Source organism: Lontra canadensis, unplaced genomic scaffold (assembly GCF_010015895.1).
Source record: "Lontra canadensis isolate GAN:19392208 unplaced genomic scaffold, GSC_riverotter_1.0 scaffold55, whole genome shotgun sequence".
NCBI classification, from domain to species: domain Eukaryota; kingdom Metazoa; phylum Chordata; class Mammalia; order Carnivora; family Mustelidae; genus Lontra; species Lontra canadensis.
This window is the reverse complement of record NW_022631049.1, coordinates 8181734-8189899: the sequence shown is the minus strand read 5'-3', so window position 1 is coordinate 8189899 and position 8166 is coordinate 8181734. Positions and strand designations below refer to the sequence as shown.

The 8166-nt window shown below is 37.1% G+C and overlaps 1 protein-coding gene across 1 annotated transcript in view; it reads right to left on the bottom strand.

Moving 5' to 3' along the window:
• The window catches only part of CCDC175 (coiled-coil domain containing 175), a 72176-nt gene that overhangs the window by 43240 nt on the left and 20770 nt on the right, over nt 1–8166 (bottom strand). The window lies entirely within an intron of this gene.

Below are 8166 nucleotides of genomic sequence, written 5' to 3'. Positions count from 1 at the left end.
CCCCCCCACGATTTGGGATCTCTTCTGATTTGGCTAAAGCATATTTTCCTGGGGTTGTTGCCACCCTTTTAGTATTTTACTTGTTCCTTCATATACTCTTATCTGGACAAAATGACAAGGCGGAAAAATTCACCACAAAAGAAAGAACAAGAGGCAGTACCAAAGGCTAGGGACCTAATCAATACAGACATTGGTAAGATGTCAGATCTAGAGTTCAAAATGATGATTCTCAAGGTTGTAGCCGGGCTCAAAAAAGGCAAGGAAGATATTAGAGAAACCCTCTCGGGAGATATAAAAGCCCTTTCTGGAGAAATAAAAGAACTAAAATCTAACCAAGTTGAAATCAAAAAAGCTATTAATGAGGTGCAATAAAAAATGGAGGCTCTCACTGCTAGGATAAATGAGGCAGAAGAAAGAATTAGCGATATAGAAGACCAAATGACAGAGAATAAAGAAGCTGAGCAAAAGAGGGACAAACAGCTACTGGACCACGAGGGGAGAATTCGAGAGATAAGTGACACCATAAGACGAAACAACATTAGAATAATTGGGATTCCAGAAGAAGAAGAAAGAGAGAGGGGAGCAAAAGGTATATTGGAGAGAATTATTGGAGAGAATTTCCCCAATATGGCAAAGGGAACAAGCATCAAAATCCAGGAGGTTCAGAGAACCCCCCTCAAAATCAATAAGAATAGGTCCACACCCCGCCACCTAATAGTCAAATTTACAAGTCTTAGTGACAAAGAGAAAATCCTGAAAGCAGCCCGGGAAAAGAAGTCTGTAACATACAATGGTAAAAAAATTAGATTGGCAGCAGACTTATCCACAGAGACCTGGCAGGCCAGAAAGAGCTGGCATGATATATTCAGAGTACTAAACGAGAAAAACATGCAGCCAAGAATACTATATCCAGCTAGGCTATCATTAAAAATAGAAGGAGAAATTAAAAGCTTCCAGGACAAACAAAAACTGAAAGAATTTGCAAACACCAAGCCAGCTCTACAGGAAATACTGAAAGGGGTCCTCTAAGCAAAGAGAGAGCCTAAAAGTAGTAGATCAGAAAGGAACAGAAACAATATACAATAGCAGTCACCTTACAGGCAATACAATGGCATTAAATTCATATCTCTCAATAGTTACCCTGAATGTTAATGGGCTAAATGCACCAATCAAAAGACACAGGGTATCAGAATGGATAAAAAAACAAAACCCATCTATATGTTGCCTACAAGAAACTCATTTTAAATCCGAAGACACCTTCAGATTTAAAGTGAGGGGGTGGAAAAGAATTTACCATGCTAATGGACATCAGAAGAAAGCAGGAGTGGCAATCTTTATATCAGATCAATTAGATTTTAAGCCAAAGACTATAATAAGAGATGAGGAAGGACACTATATCATACTCCAAGGATCTGTCCAACAAGAAGATCTAACAATTGTAAATATCTATGCCCCTAACGTGGGAGCAGCCAACTATATAAACCAATTAATAACAAAATCAAAGAAACACATCAACAATCATACAATAATAGTAGGGGACTTTAACACTCCCCTCACTGAAATGGACAGATCATCCAAGCAAAAGATCAACAAGGAAATAAAGGCCTTAAATGACACACTGGACCAGATGGATATCACAGATATATTCAGAACATTTCATCCCAAAGCAACAGAATACACATTCTTCTCTAGTGCCCATGGAACATTCTCCAGAATAGATCACATCCTCGGTCCTAAATCAGGTCTCAACTGGTATCAAAAGATTGGGATCATTCCCTGCATATTTTCAGACCACAATGCTCTGAAGCTAGAACTCAATCACAAGAGGAAATTTGGAAAGAACCCAAATACATGGAGACTAAAGAGCATCCTTCTAAAGAATGAATGGGTCAACCAGGAAATAAAAGAAGAATTGAAAAAAGTCATGGAAACAAATGATAATGAAAATACAACAGTTCAAAATCTGTGGGACACAACAAAGGCAGTCCTGAGAGGAAAATATATAGCGGTACAAGCCTTTCTCAAGAAACAAGAAAGGTCTCAGGTACACAACCTAACCCTACACCTAAAGGAGCTGGAGAAAGAACAAGAAAGAAACCCTAAACCCAGCAGGAGAAGAGAAATCATAAAGATCAGAGCAGAAATCAATGAAATAGAAACCCAAAAAAAAACAATAGAACAAATCAACGAAACTAGGAGCTGGTTCTTTGAAAGAATTAATAAGATTGATAAACCCCTGGCCAGACTTATCAAAAAGAAAAGAGAAAGGACCCAAATAAATAAAATCATGAATGAAAGAGGAGAGATCACAACTGACACCAAAGAAATACAGACAATCATAAGAACATATTATGAGCAACTCTATGCCAACAAATTTGACAATCTGGAAGAAATGGATGCATTCCTAGAGACATATAAACTACCACAACTGAACCAGGAAGAAATAGAAAGCCTGAACAGACCCATAACCAGTAAGGAGATTGAAACAGTCATCAAAAATCTCCAAACAAACAAAAGCCCAGGGCCAGACGGCTTCCCGGGGGAATTCTACCAAACATTTAAAGAAGAACTAATACCTATTCTCCTGAAACTGTTCCAAAAAAATAGAAATGGAAGGAAAACTTCCAAACTCATTTTATGAGGCCAGCATCACCTTGATCCCAAAACCAGACAAGGATCCCATCAAAAAAGAGAACTACAGACCAATATCCTCGATGAACACAGATGCAAAAATTCTCACCAAAATACTAGCCAATAGGATTCAACAGTACATTAAAAGGATTATTCACCACGACCAAGTGGGATTTATTCCAGGGCTGCAAGTTTGGTTCAACATCCGCCAATCAATCAATGTGGTACAACACATTAATAAAAGAAAGAACAAGAACCATATGATACTCTCAATAGCTGCTGAAAAAGCATTTGACAAAGTACAGCATCCCTTCCTGATCAAAACTCTTCAAAGTGTAGGGATAGAGGGCACATACCTCAATATTATCAAAGTCATCTATGAAAAACCCATCGCAAATATCATTCTCAATGGAGAAAAACTGAAAGCTTTTCCTCTAAGGTCAGGAACATGGCAGGGATGTCCGTTATCACCACTGCTATTCAACATAGTACTAGCAGTCCTAGCCTCAGCAATCAGACAACAAAAAGAAATTAAAGGCATCCAAATCGGCAAAGAAGTAGTCAAACTATCACTCTTCGCAGATGATATGATACTATATGTGGAAAACCCGAAAGACTCCACTCCAAAACTGCTAGAACTTGTACAGGAATTCAGTAAAGTGTCAGGATATAAAATCAATGCACAGAAATCAGTCGCATTTCTCTACACCAACAAGACAGAAGAAAGAGAAATTAAGGAGTCAATCCCATTTACAATTGCACCCAAAACTATAAGATACCTAGGAATAAACCTAACCAAAGAGACTAAGAATCTATACACAGAAAACTATAAAGTACTCATGAAAGAAATTGAGGAAGACACAAAGAAATAGAAAAATGTTCCATGCTCCTGGATTGGAAGAATAAATATTGTGAAAATGTCTATGCTACCTAAAGCAATCTACACACTTAATGCAATTCCTATCAAAGTACCATCCATTTTTTTTCAAAGAAATGGAACAAATAATCCTAAAATTTATATGGAACCAGAAAAGACCGCGAATAGCCAAAGGAATATTGAAAAAGAAAGCCAAAGATGGTGGCATTACAATTCCGGACTTCAAGCTCTATTACAAAGCTGTCATCATCAAGACAGCATGGTTCTGGCACAAAAACAGACATATAGATCAATGGAACAGAATAGAGAGCCCAGAAATAGACCCTCAACTCTATGGTCAACTAATCTTCGACAAAGCAGGAAAGAATGTCCAATGGAAAAAAGACAGCCTCTTCAATAAATGGTGTTGGGAAAATTGGATAGCCACATGCAGAAAAATGAAATTGGATCATTTCCTTACACCACACACGAAAATAGACTCAAAATGGATGAAGGACCTCAATGTGAGAAAGGAATCCATCAAAATCCTTGAGGAGAACACAGGCAGCAACCTCTTCAACCTCAGCCGCAGCAACATCTGCCTAGGAACATCGCCAAAGGCAAGGGAAGCAAGGGCAAAAATGAACTATTGGGATTTTATCAAGATCAAAAGCTTTTGCACAGCAAAGGAAACAGTTAACAAAACCAAAAGACAACTGACAGAATGGGAGAAGATATTTGCAAACGACATATCAGATAAAGGGCTAGTGTCCAGAATCTATAAAGAACTTAGCAAATTCAACACCCAAAGAACAAATAATCCAATCAAGAAATGGGCAGAAGACATGAACAGACATTTCTGCAAAAAAGACATCCAGATGGCCAACAGACACATGAAAAAGTGCTCCATATCACTCGGCATCAGGGAAATACAAATCAAAACCACGATGAGATACCACCTCACACCAGTCAGAATGGCTAAAATTAACAAGTCAGGAAATGACAGATGCTGGCGAGGATGCGGAGAAAGGGGAACCCTCCTACACTGTTGGTGGGAATGCGAGCTGGTGCAACCACTCTGGAAAACAGCATGGAGGTTCCTCAAAATGTTGAAAATAGAGCTACCCTATGACCCAGCAATTGCACTGCTGGGTATTTATCCTAAAGATACAAATGTAGTGATCCGAAGGGGCACATGCACCCGAATGTTTATAGCAGCAATGTCTACAATAGCCAAACCGTGGAAAGAACCTAGATGTCATCAACAGACGAATGGATAAAGAAGATGTGGTATATATACACAATGGAATACTATGCAGCCATCAAAAGAAATGAAATCTTGCCATTTGCGACGACGTGGATGGAACTAGAGGGTATCATGCTTAGTGAAATAAGTCAATCAGAGAAAGACAACTATCATATGATCTCCCTGATATGAGGGAGAGAAGATGCAACATGGGAGGGTAAGGGGGTAGGAGAAGAGTAAATGAAGCAAGATGGGATTGGGAGGGAGATAAACCATAAGTGACTCTTAATCTCACAAAACAAACTGAGGGTTGCAGGGGGGAGGGGGTTTGGGGGGAGATGGGGTTATGGACATTGGGGAGGGTATGTGCTATGGTGAGTGCTGTGAAGTGTGTAAACCTGTACCCCTGGGGGAAATATATATTATATGTTTATAAAAAATAAAATTAAATAAATAATTAATTAATTAAAAAAAAAAAAAGAATACGTGGACATATCATAGTGAAACCAAACTATGTCAAAGGAAACAAAGAAGACCTCAGGTAAATGAGGCACACCAAGTTCATGGATCAGAAGACTTGATATTGTAAAAATGTAACATTATGTCTCATTACATTAATATTGGTTTAAAATATTAACAAATATTACCCAGCCTGATCTATAGATATAATGCAACTCCAGTCAAAATGTAAACAGTTTCTCTTGCAGAACTTGACAGACTGATAGAAATTCAAAGGGCCAAGAACAGACGCAATCTTGAAAAACAAAGTTGGATTTATACTAGTAACCATAAAGGCTTATGTTAAAGCTGCTAATTAAGAAAGTCTGGTTTTAATGTGAGGAGAGACAAGTCCAAAGGAACATAATAGAGAGTCTACAGATCTACATACATATTTATGATGTATTTGTGATCTATGTATGATTTATGACAAACATGCCATTATAATATAGTAACAGGCAAAGACGGACTTTTCATTAAATGGTGCTAATTAACTGGACAACCTTATGGAAAAACATGAATCTTGACCATCCTCTCACAGTGTACACATGAACACACACAGACTCCAGATGCCTTGTAGTCAGTCCTAAATGTGAAAGGTCAAACAATAAAGCTCCTAAAAGATCATGGAAGAAGAATTTCTTCATGACATAGGACTTAAAAAACAAAAAGGAGTAGGTTGATAAACTGGACTTCATTATAACTAATAAATTACATCCATCAAAAGATAGATCTGTACATAAAGACTGTACATTTACAGTGTATATACTGTTCTGTATCTGTGTGATATTTTATAATAAAAAATTAAAATAAAGTTAGCATAGAATTTCAGGTCATCACTGAGCTTGCCTATTACGCCTCATGAGAATTAAGACTGTCTGCCACCAAGAGTCCAGTGGAAATAATGAATGGGTCGGAGCCCCGATTCCTTTGAAGCAGTTACTAACTTGTACTCATGGAGTTTGGCTGAGGGCTATGGGTTAAGGGGAAACCCCTCTGCATTTGCCCCTATGAGCAAGTAAGCTATGCCAGCGCAGGGATCCTAGGTTTTCCAGACAGCTGGGGGGCTACAAACTATGGAGCTATTATCTGAAACCTGCCTTGTAGTTCCTCCAATAGGAAAGAAATAGAAAGGAAAAAGAAATCTTTTGCCCAGAGAATGAAAGACAACTTTAAAAACCAACCAACCAACCAACTAACCAACCAACTTTGTCTAGTTTCTGTCTTTCAGCATCTTCACAACTAAAAGAATCAGAGTAGGTCTAACCTGGAGAAAAGCCATCCCTAATGCTATTAACTCATAACTAAAAGTGGAAAGAATTTAATTAGCTCAAATCATTCTGGAAGAGGCCTGCCTACAATGTTTTATGTTCTATTTGTCATGTAATAACATATTATGAGATGTTACTTATTTAGCCAAGACCCTTTTGTTGGACTTTAACTGTATCTTCCCCCTAATTTTTCAACTATTATAATGAATGCTCTACTGAATACCTTGTGGATAAAATTTGGTTTACACCCATGATTATGTACTTAGGATATTTCTTTTAACCTAAGATTTAAAGTGTCCAGAGATTTCTCTCAGGGGCTAAATCTGACTCAAACAATTCATGACATTATTAAGTGTAGTATAAGTTCCTAGACTTTACAGATACCACACAACAGTAAGGAGGTTCCTTTTTTTTTTTTTTTTAATAATTCACACAAAAATATCCATTGGTCTGGATATTTCTAATGTAAAATAACCACAACCACATGACAAGTTACCAAATGATTCCTTTTCACACAGATAACATTTGCTCTTTCATATATTTAAAATACTTTGGGATAAAGTAGTTTTGGGAGGGGATAGAAATCTTTAAATCAATTACTGTAAATGACCATGACTATTATTAATTCATGAAAAATTTACTTTGGGAAAATTACACATTTTTCAAATATGTTTAAAATATTAAACAAAAATGAATTACAACCTAAAAGTCCTTATTTCCATCTTCCTACCTGGAACATTCATGGAACATTCTCCAGAACTCAATCACAAGAGGAAAGTTGGAAAGAACTCAAATACATGGAGACTAAATACATGGAGACTAAAGAGCATCCTTCTAAAGAATGAATGGGTCAACCAGGAAATTAAGGAAGAATTGAAAAAATCCATGGAAACAAATGATAATGAAAACACAGTGGTTCAAAATCTGTAGGACAGAGCAAAGACAGTCCTGAGAGGAAAATATATAGTGATACAAGCCTTTCTCAAGAAATAAGAAAGGTCTCAAATACACAACCTAACCCTACACCTAAAGGAGCTGGAGAAAGAACAACAAAAAAAAAGTCTAAACCCAGCAGAAGAGAAATAATAAAGATCAGAGCAGAAACCAATGAAATAGAAACCAAAAAAAAAAAAAAAAAAAAGAACAAATCAATGAAACTAGGAGCTGGTTCTTTGAAAGAATTAATAAGATTGATAAACCCCTGGCCAGACTTATCAAAAAGAAAAGAGAAAGGACCCAAATAAATAAAATCATGAATGAAAGAGGAGAGATCACAACTGACACCAAAGAAATACAAACAATTATAAGAACATTAAGAACTGTACGCCAGCAAATTTGACAATCTGGAAGAAATGGATGCATTCCTAGAGACATATAAACTACCACAACTGAACCAGGAAGAAATAGAAAACCTGAACAGACCCATAACCAGTAAGGAGATTGAAGCAGTCATCAAAAACCTCCCAAGAAACAAGAGCCCAGAGCCAGACAGCTTCCCAGGGGAATTCTACCAAACATTAAAAGAAGAATTAATTCCTATTCTCCTGAAACTGTTCCAAAAAATAGAAATGGAAGGAAAACTTTCAAACTCATTTTATGAGGCCAGCATTACCTTGATCCCAAAACCAGAGAAGGATCCCATCAAAAAAGAGAATTATAGACCA